Genomic DNA, 18402 nt, shown 5'->3' on the forward strand with positions numbered 1-18402 from the left:
CGTTACTATACTGACTGTAAAGTGCCGCATGTGTTACTATACTGACTGTAAAGTGCCACATGTGTTACTATACTGACTGTAAAGTGCAGCATGTGTTACTATACTGACTGTAAAGTGCCGCATGTGTTACTATACTGACTGTAAAGTGCTGCATGTGTTACTATACTGACTGTAAAGTGCCGCATGTGTTACTATACTGACTGTAAAGTGCAGCGTGCGTTACTATACTGACTGTAAAGTGCCGCATGTGTTACTATACTGACTGTAAAGAGCAGCATGTGTTACTTTACTGACTGTAAAGTGCCGCATGTGTTACTATACTGACTGTAAAGTGCAGCATGTGTTACTATACTGACTGTAAAGAGCAGCGTGTGTTACTATACTGACTGTAAAGTACCGCATGTGTTACTATACTGACTGTAAAGTGCAGCGTGCGTTACTATACTGACTGTAAAGTGCCGCATGTGTTACTATACTGACTGTAAAGTGCAGCGTGCGTTACTATACTGACTGTAAAGTGCCGCATGTGTTACTATACTGACTGTAAAGTGCCGCATGTGTTACTATACTGACTGTAAAGTGCTGCATGTGTTACTATACTGACTGTAAAGTGCCGCATGTGTTACTATACTGACTGTAAAGTGCAGCGTGCGTTACTATACTGACTGTAAAGTGCCGCATGTGTTACTATACTGACTGTAAAGAGCAGCATGTGTTACTATACTGACTGTAAAGTGCCACATGTGTTACTATACTGACTGTAAAGTGCAGCATGTGTTACTATACTGACTGTAAAGTGCAGCGTGCGTTACTATACTGACTGTAAAGTGCAGCATGTGTTACTATACTGACTGTAAAGTGCAGCGTGCGTTACTATGCTGACTGTAAAGTGCCGCATGTGTTACTATACTGACTGTAAAGTGCAGCGTGTGTTACTATACTGACTGTAAAGTGCCGCATGTGTTACTATACTGACTGTAAAGTGCAGCGTGTGTTACTATACTGACTGTAAAGTGCAGCATGTGTTACTATACTGACTGTAAAGTGCCGCATGTGTTACTATACTGACTGTAAAGTGCAGCGTGCGTTACTATACTGACTGTAAAGTGCTGCATGTGTTACTATACTGACTGTAAAGTGAAGTGTGCGTTACTATACTGAATGTAAAGTGCAGCGTGCGTTACTATACTGACTGTAAAGAGCAGCATGTGTTACTATACTGACTGTAAAGTGCTGCATGTGTTACTATACTGACTGTAAAGAGCAGCGTGTGTTACTATACTGACTGTAAAGTGCCGCATGTGTTACTATACTGACTGTAAAGTGCCGCATGTGTTCCTATACTGACTGTAAAGTGCCGCATGTGTTACTATACTGACTGTAAAGTGCCGCATGTGTTACTATACTGACTGTAAAGTGCCGCATGTGTTACTATACTGACTGTAAAGTGCAGCATGTGTTACTATACTGACTGTAAAGTGCAGCGTGCGTTACTATACTGACTGTAAAGTGCCGCATGTGTTACTATACTGACTGTAAAGTGCCACATGTGTTACTATACTGACTGTAAAGAGCAGCGTGTGTTACTATACTGACTGTAAAAGTGCAGCTGGCGTTACTATACTGACTCTAAAGAGCAGCGTGTGTTACTATACTGACTGTAAAAGTGCAGCTGGCGTTACTATACTGACTGTAAAGTGCCGCGTGTGTTACTATACTGACTGTAAAGTGCCGCATGTGTTACTATACTGACTGTAAAGTGCATCGTGTGTTACTATACTGACTGTAAAGTGCATCGTGCGTTACTATACTGAATGTAAAGTGCAGCAGGCGTTACTATACTGACTGTAAAGTGCCGCATGTGTTACTATACTGACTGTAAAGTGCAGCATGTGTTACTATACTGACCGTAAAGTGCAGCATGTGTTACTATACTGACTGTAAAGTGCAGCAGGCATTACTATACTGACTGTAAAGTGCAGGATGCGTTACTATACTGACTGTAAAGTGCAGCGTGTGTTACTATACTGACTGTAAATTGCCGCATGTGTTACTATACTGACTGTAAAGTGCCGCATGTGTTACTATACTGACTGTAAAGTGCAGCGTGCATTACTATACTGACTGTAAAGTGCCGCGTGTGTTACTATACTGACTGTAAAGTGCCGCGTGTGTTACTATACTGACTGTAAAGTGCCGCATGTGTTACTATACTGACTGTAAAGTGGTGCATGTGTTACTATACTGACTGTAAAGTGCAGCATGCGTTACTATACTGACTGTAAAGTGCAGCGTGTGTTACTATACTGACTGTAAAGTACCGCATGTGTTACTATACTGACTGTAAAGTGCAGCGTGCGTTACTATACTGACTGTAAAGTGCTGCATGTGTTACTATACTGACTGTAAAGTGCAGCGTGCGTTACTATACTGACTGTAAAGTGCCGCATGTGTTACTATACTGACTGTAAAGTGCCGCATGTGTTACTATACTAACTGTAAAGTGCTGCATGTGTTACTATACTGACTGTAAAGTGCCGCATGTGTTACTATACTGACTGTAAAGTGCAGCGTGCGTTACTATACTGACTGTAAAGTGCCGCATGTGTTACTATACTGACTGTAAAGAGCAGCATGTGTTACTTTACTGACTGTAAAGTGCCGCATGTGTTACTATACTGACTGTAAAGTGCCACATGTGTTACTATACTGACTGTAAAGTGCAGCATGTGTTACTATACTGACTTTAAAGTGCAGCGTGCGTTACTATACTGACTGTAAAGTGCAGCATGTGTTACTATACTGACTGTAAAGTGCAGCGTGCGTTACTATACTGACTGTAAAGTGCCGCGTGTGTTACTATACTGACTGTAAAGTGCAGCATGTGTTACTATACTGACCGTAAAGTGCAGCATGTGTTACTATACTGACTGTAAAGTGCAGCATGTGTTACTATACTGACTGTAAAGTGCAGCATGTGTTACAATACTGACTGTAAAGCGCAGCATGTGTTACTATACTGACTGTAAAGTGCCGCATGTGTTACTATACTGACTGTAAAGGGCCGCATGTGTTACTATTGTGATCGCAATGGGGTCACTTTACGCCTTGATCATCTATGCAGGTTCAAATCAGGTGTGGGGGGGGTGCGAGCTCGAAGAAGTAAAGACACACTGAGACCAAGTTCTCAAAGTAATACTTCTAATTTATTGAACTACAACGTTCATACTTATAGCATCAGACGAACAAAGAACATTCCATAACATATGAGTCATCTGTATATTCTAGCCTTACAGCTTCCTTTCCCATAAAAGCTCATTGGTGGAGCACCAGGTATTCCCTTATGTTTCCTTTATGCTTAGGGGAGTGGTCAAGTGATTGACCACCATCTGTTTGCAATTTCAAGGGACGGCAGAGCATCTGCAAACTATTTCTTCTCTTAACCTTTCTAAAATACCCATTATTCTGTATAGTCATAAGAGCATTAATCATTTATCTCTCACACTATACTGACTGTAAAGTGCCGCATGTGTTACTATACTGACTGTAAAGTGCAGCATGTGTTACTATACTGACTGTAAAGTGCAGCGTGCGTTACTATACTGACTGTAAAGTGCCGCATTTGTTACTATACTGACTGTAAAGTGCAGCATGTGTTACTATACTGACTGTAAAGTGCAGCGTGCGTTACTATACTGACTGTAAAGTGCAGCGTGCGTTACTATACTGACTGTAAAGTGCAGCGTGCGTTACTATACTGACTGTAAAGAGCAGCATGTGTTACTATACTGACTGTAAAGTGCCGCATGTGTTACTATACTGACTGTAAAGTGCAGCATGTGTTAATATACTGACTGTAAAGTGCAGCGTGCGTTACTATACTGACATGTGTTACTATACTGACTGTAAAGTGCCGCATATGTTACTATACTGACTGTAAAGTGCATCGTGTGTTACTATACTGACTGTAAAGTGCAGCAGGTGTTACTATACTGACTGTAAAGTGCTGCATGTGTTACTATACTGACTGTAAAGTGCAGCATGTGTTACTATACTGACTGTAAAGTGCCGCATGTGTTACTATACTGACTGTAAAGTGCAGCAGGCGTTACTATACTGACTGTAAAGTGCAGCATGCATTACTATACTGACTGTAAAGTGCAGCATGTGTTACTATACTGACTGTAAAGTGCAACATGCGTTACTATACTGACTGTAAAGTGCAGCGTGTGTTACTATACTGACTGTAAAGTGCCGCATGTGTTACTATACTGACTGTAAAGTGCCGCATGTGTTACTATACTGACTGTAAAGTGCCGCGTGTGTTACTATACTGACTGTAAAGTGCAGCGTGTGTTACTATACTGACTGTAAAGTGCCGCATGTGTTACTATACTGACTGTAAAGTGCCACATGTGTTACTATACTGACTGTAAAGTGCAGCATGTGTTACTATACTGACTGTAAAGTGCCGCATGCGTTACTATACTGACTGTAAAGTGCCGCATGTGTTATTATACTGACTGTAAAGTGCCGCATTTGTTACTATACTGACTGTAAAGTGCAGCGTGCGTTACTATACTGACTGTAAAGTGCCGCATGTGTTACTATACTGACTGTAAAGTGCAGCGTGCATTACTATACTGACTGTAAAGTGCCGCGTGTGTTACTATACTGACTGTAAAGTGCAGCGTATGTTACTATACTGACTGTAAAGTGCCGCATGTGTTACTATACTGACTGTAAAGTGCCGCATGTGTTACTATACTGACTGTAAAGTGCAGCGTGCATTACTATACTGACTGTAAAGTGCCGCACGTGTTACTATACTGACTGTAAAGTGCCGCATGTGTTACTATACTGACTGTAAAGTGCCGCATGTGTTACTATACTGACTGTAAAGTGCAGCGTGCATTACTATACTGACTGTAAAGTGCCGCGTGTGTTACTATACTGACTGTAAAGTGCCGCATGTGTTACTATACTGACTGTAAGGTGCCGCATGTGTTATTATACTGACTGTAAAGTGCCGCATGTGTTACTATACTGACTGTAAAGTGCAGCATGTGTTACTATACTGACTGTAAAGTGCAGCATGTGTTACTATACTGACTGTAAAGTGCTGCATGTGTTACTACACTGACTGTAAAGTGCCGAATGTGTTACTATACTGACTGTAAAGTGCCGCATGTGTTACTATTGTGATCGCAATGGGGTCACTTTACGCCTTGATCATCTATGCAGTTTCAAATCAGGTGGGGGGGGGTGCGAGCTCGGAGAAGTAAAGACACACTGAGACCAAGTTCTCAAAGTAATACTTCTAATTTATTGAACTACAACGTTCATACTTATAGCATCAGACGAACAAAGAACATTCCATAACATATGAGTCATCTGTATATTCTAGCCTTACAGCTTCCTTTCCCATAAAAGCTCATTGGTGGAGCACCAGGTATTCCCTTATGTTTCCTTTATGCTTAGGGGGGTGGTCAAGTGATTGACCACCATCTGTTTGCAATTTCAAGGGACGGCAGAGCATCTGCAAACTATTTCTTCTCTTAACCTTTCTAAAATACCCATTATTCTGTATAGTCATAAGAGCATTAACCATTTATCTCTCACAAATTCCCCCTTTTGTGATTTTAACTATCTTATCTCTTAAACTCACAACATCCGTCTCTGCTCATAGTGTATAGGTCTTCGAGAAAAAGCATTTCTTATCTTACATAAAGCATAACAATTGAAACATGTAAGTAGTACAAATAATATCATCATACAGATTAAAGGTTGAAAAAATACGTGTAATATTGTAGTGGCTGTAGGGGAAAATCCTGTGAAAATATCATACCAGTGGTGGGCACTAACATCCTTTATGGCTGAGGATAAATGCACTATTTTTCCTGAAGCTATAGTAGCCAATACTTTTACTTTATTTAGGGTTACATTGTGTTCTTTTATTAATTTCTGGACATCTTGTGATTTTTGTAATACCCTTCTTAGTTCTTCTAACGGTAAACTAAAATTGCTATAAGGTATTGGTTCAGGAACCCATATTGTAGACATAATTTCTTCTAGGGTGGGCAAGAAGACTACCGTATCATTACCCCAATTCAAATGAGTCACATTATACAAACACCCTGAGAATGGACTGGTGACATTAAATTGTTTAAGTGTCTTTAGGTCATCCGTTATGAGACATACATGCAAGGGGCCTACTTCTATATATATTCTCAATTGTGAAGCAGGGATAACTGTGAGTGAACAAACATTATCTTGATGCTGCATCAAACAGGGTTCATATATTCCTGATTGCCGATTACACACATACCCCTGTTCCGTCAATTGGCATAGGTCAATGTCAACAGTCGTGTTTTGTGAACTTATGTGAGTTCCCTTTATCTCTGGCATCCAGTACTGTCCTTCAAACATAACTGGGTCTATCATCACCATAGGCATAACTATAAATTTGCATAACAATGTAGGGCTTTTTACCTTGAAAGCTATTAGTCTACCAGCACACCAAGTGGGAGTGCATTCAGTATGTTCGGGTTGCAGCAATAACCAAGTATCATCCACTTTTTCTACCGGTAGAATATCTGTCCACTGTCTTACGCGTGTGCTGAATAATTTTGATTTAAAATCATCCATCTGTTCTCTTTGCCATATTATTTTGAGAATACATACAGTCCAGTTTACAAACGCTGAGATATTCTCCATGGTTTTATATTGCACTAGCATAGATTCGTTAAAAACATTTAAAAACAGCTGATCTATTTTGAGACCACTCTGTTGGGTAGCAAAACTCGTAGGCAACCATGTAGCCCCTACGAGTAAGGCTGTTGCTGTGTCGTCTCCTACGGAACCAAGTTTATTCATGACTGTTTCTAACTGTATACCATTCAATACTCCCAGTCCCGTTCCTACCCCTCCTAACATTGTGTCATACCATTCTCTCTTTATTCTAGTGTGACAATCTGGGGGTTTAGGGAAGGAGATATTGAAATGTATATTCTTCCTTTGTTCTTGAGTAACAGCATTCTTACATGTATGTGGTATTCTTTCTAAACTTTGTTCGGTTATGTGTGGCTTATGTTCATCATGTAAAATTTCAATTGATAATACAAAAATCGTTCTGTTACTTATTTCTGATGCATTGGTACAGAGTATTCTATTCATACCTCGTAACAAATAGTTTCATTTACCTTATCACATCCTTTTATACTTTCATTATAGTAGTCTCTTCGTTGTATCGTTTGCTTTTCCAAATATTTCTGCACAAAATGTTTGTCAGTGTTAATGCAACAAATAAGCAATTTACTTGACGCCTGGGTAATCGTGACATTTGGTTGTTCCCCATATTTTAGGTGTAAGTACCCACTCCTTCCCATTGGTCCTGACTTAAAAGTTCCTGCTGTGGTTGTCCATTTGGCAATCAAACACCTGGTATTTTCTTGACATGTAAAATTGCCTTGTTTCCGTGTCCTTGTAGCATTGTTCCAGCTCATTGTGAACATTTTTCCCTGGCCTTCCCCTTGTATTTTTACCACAGGGGTTGCTGTCCATACATTGTGTAACATCATAAAAACAGTAATTATCGCAACAACCGAGAAAAGCTTCATCTTGACTTCTCAGTCCTTCGTCTTTGACGCTTCTTGAGATTCTTCTGATAGTATCAGGACCTTTTTACAGTGGCTGGCATGTATCCAACTGGATTTTCCTTCTAGCTTTACTGAGGTGCTTGTAACGAGCAAAACTTGAAAAGGACCATCAAACCGTGGCTCAAGGCTCCTCCTCACGTGTCTTTTGACAACGACCCAATCTCCTGGTTCTAGCTTATGCGCACCGGCAACCGATTCTGGGTCTGGAATGGAAGAAAATACTTGTGCATGCACCTTGGTCAATTGTTTGTTCAGGGTTGATACATAGTCAGTTAACCTACCATACTGCATTTGGAGCACCTGTGGAAAATAACATCCTAATCTGGGAGCCGATCCAAATAATCGTTTTTGTTGGAGTGTATCTTACTGAGAACAAGGCTAATGGTAGACACTCGGTCCATGGTTTCCTGGTTTCTACCATTGCTTTTTGGATTTTCAATTTGAGAGTCCCATTTAGTCTCTCAACCTTCCCACTGCTCTGTGGATGGTATGGTGTATGTAGGGCTTGACTTATGCCTAGAGCTGACAACACATGGTTCATGATTTCACCCGTAAAATGAGTTCCTCTGTCGCTCTCGATCACCTCTGGAACTCCATATCTGCACACCACCTCGTTGATCAGTTTCTTTGCTGTGGCTACGGCTGTAGCTTTGGTTACTGGAAATTCTTCTGGCCATCCTGAAAAGGGATCAATACAAACAAGCACATACTCATAGGTACCGACTTTTGGTAATTGAATATAGTCTATCTGTAGTCTCTGGAATGGGTAAATTGGCTTTGGGGCGTGTTTTTGTGGCACTTTCACTGTTCTCCCCACGTTATTGGTGGCACATACCATACACCCTTGTACAAACTTACTCACTACAGTGCTAAACCCTGGAGCATACCAGGTTTTGTTAACCAAGTCCATCATTGCTGTTTTTGACTGGTGTGTCTGTCCATGCGTTACCTGTGCCATCATAGGGAACATTGTTTGTGGCAGACACAGCTTATTTTGTTGTTGCCATAGTCCATCCGCTCTCAGGGTAGCTCCCTGATTCTGCCATCTAGTTATTTCTTCTTTGGATATTTGGTTTTGCAGATTTTGTAGTATTGTGGGGCTGATGTTGACCACGGAGTCTTCAGGATGTTGGTACATCATAACTGTTACTGGACCTACTGGCTTTAAGGCTGCTGCTTTTGCGGCTTGGTCTGCCAAAGCATTTCCTTTTGTCTCTGGTGAACTCACCTTAGTGTGAGCTTTAATTTTTACTACTGCTACTTCTGTGGGTAACATCAGGGTCTCCATCAAGTATTTTACAAAGTCTGCATTCTTTACAGGTGTACCTGCAGAGGTCAAAAACTGTCTAGCCTTCCATATGGGGCCATAATCGTGTGCAATCCCAAATGCATACCGAGAGTCAGTGTAGATATTTGCTGTTTTACCTATGGCCTGATGGCAGGCTTGGGCAAGTGCTTTTAGTTCTGCTTCTTGTGAGGAGCGTGAGGCCGGTAAGGATGCTGTTTCAAGTACGGTATGTTCTGTGGTGACTGCATAGCCTGTGAAGAAAGAACCTTGCACACAATACCGTGAACCATCCACAAAGAGTATCAGGTCTGGATTTTGGAGTGGGGTATCTTTTACATGTGCAAACCCCACTGTTTCCTGGGCCATAAGGGCCATACAATCATGTTCATCAGTTTCAGGCAAAAATTGTGACCATACTTTACCTACGTCTTCTCCCCCTTGCTCCAAAGGCAGTAAGGTAGCTGGGTTCAATGTAGTACAGCGGTGTAAAGTAACCTGCTCAGGAAGAAGAAGTGCACAGGTTAATCTCAAATGTCTTGCTGTTGACAAGTGCTTCGGCTGTACTTGAGTGAGAATAGCAGTAATATCATGTGGTGCAAAAACTTGGACTGGAAATGCCAGGACCAAATCTGAGGCCTTGTTTAACATTGAATTTACAGCAATGATAGCTCTCACACATGATGGGGAACCTCGGGCCACAGGGTCTAGTCTGGCTGAATAATATGCTACCGGGCGCTGCTGTGGTCCATGACTTTGTGTGAGAACTGCAGTGGCATGTCCATTTTGTTCAGTACAGTACAACCTGAAGGGTTTGTCATAGTCTGGAGTACCAAGGGCTGGAGCTGTTTGTACTACTAATTTAAGGCTATGAAAATTCTCTTCAGCTTCTGGGGTGAGTCCGAATGGCTGACTTTTTAGGCAATCATACAGGGGCTGCATGAGAATGGTTGCGGAACGAATCCATGGTCTGCAGTAAGAGACTAAACCTAAAAATGTACGTAAAGCATTTAAAGATTTTGGAACTGGTATTTGTACAATAGTTTATACTCTGCTGTGTGTGAGATGCCTCGTGCCTTGTGCTACACAGTGTCCTAAAAATACAACTTGAGTACAACAAAATTGCATTTTATCTTTACAGGCCTTGCACCCATTTTCCGCTAAAAACTTCAACAGTGATACCGAAGCTTGGATACACGCTTCGGAAGAGGGACAGCAAAGAAGTAAATCATCGACATACTGCAATAATACAACATCCGGTGGTGGCAGCCAATCGGCTAATACTGTTTGCATAGCAGCCGTGTAAGCACTGGGTGAGTTGTGGGCACCTTGAGGTAGAACGGTCCATGCATATTGTTTGCCTTGATGGGTGAATGCAAAAAGGTATTGGCAATCAGTATGTAGAGGGACTGAAAATAATGCATTTGCCAGGTCCACCACCGTAAAATGAGAGGCGGTAGGTGGAATCTGGGCTAAGAGCACATGAGGGTTTGGAACAATGGGCGTATTAAATACAGTGGCTGCATTTACTGCTCTAAGGTCTTGAACCATTCTATATTTAGTGGGCTGCCCTTTGTCTGATTTCTTCTTGACTGGATACAGTGGGGTGTTACAGGGGGAGACTATTTCCACCAGAACTCCTGCATTCAGAAAATCTTTTATGCTATCCGATCCGAGATAGCGTCTGATTGAGCCTGGCTGAGAGGATATTGCTTTTTCTGGGGCAGTGGGTGGCCAGGTTTTAGTTGTACAGTGACAGGGGGTACTGGCAGAACTCCTACGTCCGTAGGGCTTTTCGACCATAAAACATGAGGTATATGTTTTAAATGGTGATGCTGTTCTACTGGAGTACACACGTGGACTCCTACTGGCGGTTGGTCTTCCCATGGATCTGTATCACAGGCTGCTATGAGACACTGCTATGAGACATCATTTAAACTACCGGTCAACTTGACCGTACCATCTGGAAGATATTCTATGTGGGCTTGTAATTTCTGCAACAAATCTGCACCTAATAGGCAGACGGGAGTTGATTGGCTAACAACTAATCTAGTGACCAGAGACCGATGTGGGCCAAAATGTAGGGTGACAGGTTTTGTCACTTGATTATTCGTTATACTTCCTCCTACGCCTATGCATTCCTGATAATCGGGGATAGGAGGTCTGAAGGGACGTGTGCAGTTTTTATGACAGTGGTGGCTGCTCCCGTGTCTATCAAGAATGGAATCGGGGTTCCATCATTAATACTCAAAGGAACTGTAGGGGCAGGTCCTAAAGTTACTGATTGTATTAGGACCACTGCACTTTCCCTGGGGTTGCCACTGTCCTATGCTTGATATGTTTGTATCTGTTGGTCACTAGGTGGGGCCGTGGGTATGTTTCCTTTGGTCTGTCTGGGGCGCTTTAGGCCTCTACAATTTCTGGCAATATGCCCTGTCTTTCCTGTTTTGCTCTTTTTGCTCCTCTTCATCTTCCTCATCCCCTCCCTCTGCTCCTCTATTTGTTTTTCCTGCCCTAGTAATTACCCCTGCTGGTGCTAACACCACTGGGGCCATTCCCGCAACCTGCTTATATGGTTCCGGTATATGCGTGGGGGCAGGCGCAAAAGGGTTGTTGTTCGAGTATCCTGGCACTACTGGGTATATACCTAGAGGATTTTTGTCCCTAGGTCTGGGTGCGCCACATGCATAACATACATCCCTCCACTCAAGGTTCTGAGAACCGCACCTAAAACACGTCCATCCTTCTGGACCATTTAACGTTCTGTCTCCATACCCCGGGGGTCTACCTACTTTCTCTGTCCTTTTTCCTGGATTTTCATTATAACAATCATAATAAAACTTTTTCTTACATTCTGTTTCCATGCTTCCCCCTCGTGTTACTTCCTCTGACACCTTTTCCATGCTTCGGCTTTCTCAGTCAACCCTTTATCTTTCAGCCATCCACGCTTTGTGTCACAACATTCATTCCATTTGTCTGCGTCTAACCGTCCATGGGATTCTAGACCACATGCTTTCATTAATTTTTTTATTCCCTGTGTCGCCTTTTTACCTTCTCTTTCTGCTACTACCTGTTTGGCGGTTTGTCCTTTGGGGTGTTCATCTTTAAAGAGGGTAACCAAGTTTCCCATCTTGTGACTGTAAGTGGTGGCCTTAGGCACACCCGTATTTTGTTACAGATTTTAGCTACTGACAGATGAATTATATTCTCATCTATTTTAGACAGTTTCTAGTTTCCGTACTTACTTTCTACTCTGGCCAGAGAATCTTCCTTTTACAGTCCTTCTTATTTACTTTAAACACCACTCAAGGAGATATCCTCCACACCATAACAGTAAAACGGCTAGTATCCCTAGTCCAAATAATAAGGCGAGTGTCAAATCCAAGTGTTGATTCATCATGCCGGATTATTGGACTGCACAAAATTTTCGATTTCCGGGCTAAAATTTAACCTATCATAATCCCCGTAGTCACCTGAAGCATGTACACATGTTTCTGGTAATTTGCCGGATTATCGGAATTTTTTTTTAATTTTTTTTTCATCTTTAAAATTTTTTCCTTATTTTAAAATGCATTTGTGACACAAAACTGGTTTTCTAGAACATTCATACAAATACTGCCATAGAGATCAGGCACCTTATCCTGAGGGTAGGATTTATTTTAGACTTGACCAGATTTTTACACTAAAAATACCCTCATGTGGCCCCTCTATTCCTCAGGAGTACTACCGGGAAGGTGGCCTACCAGACAGGAAGGTGCAGAGCAGAGTTTGTAAGAATTAAGTCTTCTTACCTTGCTGCAGCAGTGGTCTGCACGTTCCTTCGTCCGGGAGGTCGCCACTCTAGTCCCGGGAGATCCGCTGGGTGGGGTGCCGTCCTTCTGGTCAAGTCCCTGTTCGGGCGCCAATTTCTGTGATCGCAATGGGGTCACTTTACGCCTTGATCATCTATGCAGGTTCAAATCAGGTGGGGGGGTACGAGCTCGGAGAAGCAAAGACACACTGAGACCAAGTTCTCAAAGTAATACTTCTAATTTATTGAACTACAGTGCTCATACTTATAGCATCAGACGAACAAAGAACATTCCATAACATATGAGTCATCTGTATGTTCAAGCCTTACATCTTCCTTTCCCATAAAAGCTCATTGGTGGAGCACCAGGTATTCCCTTAGGTTTCCTTTATGCTTAGGGGGGTGGTCAAGCGATTGACCTCCATCTGTTTGCAATTTCAAGGGACGGCAGAGCATCTGCAAACTATTTCTTCTCTTAACCTTTCTAAAATACCCATTATTCTGTATAGTCATAAGAGCATTAACCATTTATCTCTCACAGGGGGTAGCTTGTCTACGTTATGACGAGCAGTTTAGACAACGGAAGGCGGTTCGGCCCAATATTAGGTGGGACCACAAGGATATTGCCCTCTGGTTATGGGTAATGGCTCCGGTTCGACCGGGCCAGTCCTTTCCCGGGAGCAGGGGGGCAGCAGGCAAATCTGGTCAATCCAGCTCAGGGGGCAACGCAAAGCTCGGGCTGTGCTGGCAATACAATGAGGGGCAGTGTAAATTCGGTGCAGGTTGCAAGTTCAAGCACCTTTGTTCTCAATGCAATGGCGCGTCCCACGGGGCATCTAAATGCTTGCGCAAGGGAAAATGAGGTGGGGGAGGGGGGTTTAACTCCAGTCATGGGGGTGACGCCAGTGAAGAAGGAAAGGATGGTCAGGTGTCTAAATAGTTATCAGGACAGGGCCAACGCGCAGTTGTTGTTTGATGGTTTTAATGTGGGTTTTTGTATCCCCTCCCCTCCTCACAGGTTCCCCTTTTCCATAAAAGATCTGAAGTCAGCTTACCAGCATCCTGACGTGGTTAGGGAGAAATTGGCAAAAGACATGGATTTGGGGCGCATGGCGAGGCTCTTTAGTTCTCTCCCCATCCCGGGTTTGGTCGTCTCCCCGCTGGGGGTTGTCCCGAAGAAGGAGGCGAACAAATACCATTATCCTAAGGGCTTGTCGGTTAATGACGGGATAGATAGGGATATTTTCTCGGTCGTGTATACGTCATTCGACGCGGCGGTGCAGTGGGTGCGTTTCCATGGTAGGGGGGCGTTAATAGCCAAGACGGATGTCGAGGCGGCTTTTCGGCTGTTGCCGGTGCATGTGGATAATCAGCGCTTACTGGGGTGTTTTTGGGGGGCAGTTTTTATGTGGATCGGTGTCTCCCCATGGGTTGTTCCATTTCTTGCGAGTACTTTGAGGCATTTAACTCATTTTTGGAATGGGTGGTCAAATCTGTGGCGGGGGTGGATTCGATCATTCATTATTTAGATGATTTCTTGTGCGCAACGATCTTGGGGCCCGCCCGTTCCGTGAATTGGTTCGGGACATAAAACACGATCTGTTGCACCTGTGGTCGTTGTACCCGAACTTGATCACGGTGTGGTCGGATATTGTGCCTAGAAAATCCTGGCGTTTGGCACGGTCGGTGGAGCGGATCAACAAAGCCAGGATAAAAGTTAACAGGGCGGTGTCTGCATTTGTTGCGCGGAATGGTGGCATATGTGTTCGGCACTGGGACTTGGAAGCTGGAGTTGGAGCGTATTGGAGTGCAGATGGTGTTCACCTGAGTGATGTGGGAACAGATTTGTGGTGCTTGGGCTTGCAGGATTGCATTGTGAGGGCTATTTTCTTGGGGCGGGACTCTCAGGCTTGAGGTGGTCAAGGCCTGTTCGCTGTGGCTGGGGAGTCCTTGGAGTTAGACAAATAATTATGGGGGGGATGCATCGTGCGTATGGATCCCCCCGGGTTTTAAAAATGAAAGGACACTGTCTGGCGGTTGGATAGTGTCGTTTCCTTAGGGTGTTATCCCTTGGGAGAGGTGGCAGTTACCTTACGGCATCTGCCAGGAATATTGGTGCCTCTGAGCCGGGTTTTTACGGCTGGGTGTAAAATGGTGGGGCAGATAGCCGGTAACATAAAAAGTTAATGATAGCTCCAAGGACTTGGGTGCTTTTGGGCCCCTGGGTTGCTCCCTCTGCAGGAGCGGTGCTGCGGTGGCGGTAGCCGCCATGCGGTGCTGCAACCGCTAGAGTAGGGACCCACTTTAAAGAGGTCGCCGTGAAGTGGCAAGTGGGCTTATACAGTTTGATCAAAATGTTTACAAAGAACCTCATGTTCATGTTTCTAAATTATGCCTAGCAGCTCAGATCAACGTATATACTGTGGATTGTGTGGTCCATGTCTAGTTTCTCACAATGCTGATATTGTATAGTCTATCCTCCTCATTTCCTTTGTTTTACTTGGTACCAGCACTCCACGCATTTGAAAAAATACCCAGCTGATTTTAATTCCAGAATGACCTAATAAGTGTTCCTGCTCTTGCTTGCGCTCTCAGTTGGCCACTGGGGGCGCATGGCAAGGTGAGCTCATTCCATCTGTTCACATGTTGTGGTGCTGTATGGTGGTGTCTGTTGCTGTAGTGCTGCACTTGTGGGGGGACGTGGCCCAGAGCCAAGGAGGCTTGGCACGGTCTGAAGGCATGGGTGCTTTTGGGCCCCTGGGTTGCTCCCTCTGCAGGAGCGGTGCTGCGGTGGCGGTAGCTGCCATGCGGTGCTGCAACCGCTAGAGTAGGGACCCACTTTAAAGAGGTCGCCGTGAAGTGGCAAGTGGGCTTATACAGTTTGATCAAAATGTTTACAAAGAACCTCGTGTTCATTTTTATAAATTATGACTAGCGGCTCAGATCAACGTATATACTGTGGATTGTGCGGTCCATGTCTAGTTTCTCACAATGCTGATATTGTATAGTCTATCCTCCTCATTTCCTTTGTTTTACTTGGTACCAGCACTCCACGCATTTGAAAAAATACCCAGCTGATTTTAATTCCAGAATGACCTCATAAGTGTTCCTGCTGTTGCTTGTGCTCTCAGTTGGCCACTGGGGGTGCATGGCAAGGTGAGCTCATTCCATCTGTTCACATGTTGTGGTGCTGTATGGTGGTGTCTGTTGCTGTAGTGCTGCACTTGTGGGGGGACATGGCCCAGAGCCAAGGAGGCTTGGCACGGTCTGAAGGCATGGGTGCTTTTGGGCCCCTGGGTTGCTCCCTCTGCAGGAGCGGTGCTGCGGTGGCGGTAGCCGCCATGCGGTGCTGCAACCGCTAGAGTAGGGACCCACTTTAAAGAGGTCGCCGTGAAGTGGCAAGTGGACTTATACAGTTTGATCAAAATGTTTACAAAGAACCTCATGTTCATGTTTCTAAATTATGCCTAGCGGCTCAGATCAACGTATATACTGTGGATTGTGCGGTCCATGTCTAGTTTCTCGCAATGCTAACGTTTATATTTATTTCTTAATAAAATGGCTGCTGTGGCCACTTTATCCAAACCCTCGGTGTCGAGTCTTCTTGAGAGAAAGGTGTGGGTTATGAATGGGGAACAGATATATAGGTAAGTGTAATTTGCATACACATACATCACTCGACTTACCCCAAGTCAAGCACAGGCCGGACGGACCATACCACAGTCGAGGGTAGGCCAGACATGACGAGGATAGGAGGGAGGATCATGTCACAGCCAAAGGGGAGGGTTAGTGGAGGGGGTGGGTTTAGGAGAGGGACGGGATCCGGTGAGGGTTAGCCAGAAGTGCGCTGACTTCCCGGTCTTTTGGTCGGGAGCAGCGCACGGAGTAAGACATCCCCGCCCGCCCTCCCCCTTTTTTGTTAGTATTCGATCATATGGTCAGGGAAGTATGAGAACAGGTGGGGTCTTTCAGTGGGTATTTTTGTTTTGTCATGGCAGCTGCTGGGGAGTCCTCGGAGTTAGACAAATAATTATGGGGGGGGGGGGGGGAATGCATCGTGGGTATGGCTCTCCCCGGGTTTTAAAGATGAAATGACAGTGTCTGGCGGTTGGATAGTGTCGTTTCCTTAGGGTGTTATCCCTTGGGAGAGGTGGAAGTTACCTTACTGCATCTGCCAGGAATATTGGTGCCTCTGAGCCGGGTTTTTACGGCTGGGGGTAAAATGGTGGGGCAGATAGCCGGTAACATAAAAAGTTAATGATAGCTCCAAGGACTTCTCCTAGTCTATGTTTTAATGTTTGTTTGTCAGTGGTGTCCGACGTTTTTGGGTTATAATTTATGGTTCGTGCATTATTGATTTATTATTGTTTTTGTTAATAAATAATATGGATATTATTTATTTATGGTTAATTGAGTTAACTAACTTGAATATTTATTTCTTAATAAAATGGCTGCTGTGGCCACTTTATCCAAACCCTCAGTGTCGAGTCTTCTTGAGAGAAAGGTGTGGGTTATGAATGGGGAACAGATATATAGGTAAGTGTAATTTGCATACACATACATCACTCAACTTACCCCAAGTCATGCAAAATAAAGACACAAAACATTATAATTGGGTGTTAAATGGTCAAAACTTTTATTATATTATATGACCAAACCCAAAATGGCAAACCTCCGACTCACGAAGAGTCACCCTCCAGCACGCAGGAAAGGAAAAACCCCCTGTGGGGGAAACCTCTAGGGAAACCATGGCTGGAAGATGGCCCTTCCTCTGGGCTTAGAAGGTGCCAAAATAGAATTTGTAACAGAATTTGTACGTTTTCTCAGATTTTCAAGGAAAGACATTACAATGAACGAACGACATAAAACACATAAATCGGCTGATCTGGTTGGCTAGGCGGAAGTCTCTCTTCCTGGGCACCCATTAAAATGAATGGGCGATGCTTGGTTGAGACGGGTCCTCCAGAGGGGTCCTCCAGATGCCTCCTTGTAGCACCTGTCTCCGCTCTGGCTAATAGAGGGGAATCTCCTGCTGGAAACCCCCCTCTATTACAGACAACCCGTATGAAGAGGATGGCATCACTGTGATGAAGAAGTGGTCTTGGGTGAAGGGTTTCCCTGCTAGAACCTCCAAATCACATCAGGTCGGCATTGGTGGGGAAGTCAGGCTCAAGGTCCTCAGTCCCATCTAATATGGCGCTGAATGTGGCAGTAAAACCTTCTAATATGGAATCTTCTTTATGTCATAAACATTTGTATTTATGACATCAGCGCATTCATCATCATTACTGCAAGAGTTTATTAACACTGCTGCCTCATTCATTGTGACGTCACCCACAGTGGTCTGAAGTGTTAACCCTTTAATGACTGGCAGTGTACATACCACAGAGGCCATAAAGCTGAATAGAACATATCAGCGGCCATAAAGGAAAAGGGATAATGCAGGGAGCATCTCCGCACAAGAACAATCCATGACAAAGAGTTGTCCAGGATAAGATAACTTGTCTGCTTTCTCCAAAAACCAGCACCACACCTGTCCATAGGTTGTGTGTGGTACTACAGCTCATTACCATTCACTTCAATGGAGCAAACCTGCAATACCAGATACAACCTGTGGATAGGTGTGGTGCTGTTTTTGGAAGAAAGCAGCCATATTTTTCTAATCCTGC

Source organism: Rhinoderma darwinii, unplaced genomic scaffold, assembly GCF_050947455.1.
Source record: "Rhinoderma darwinii isolate aRhiDar2 unplaced genomic scaffold, aRhiDar2.hap1 Scaffold_83, whole genome shotgun sequence".
Lineage (NCBI taxonomy): Eukaryota > Metazoa > Chordata > Amphibia > Anura > Rhinodermatidae > Rhinoderma > Rhinoderma darwinii.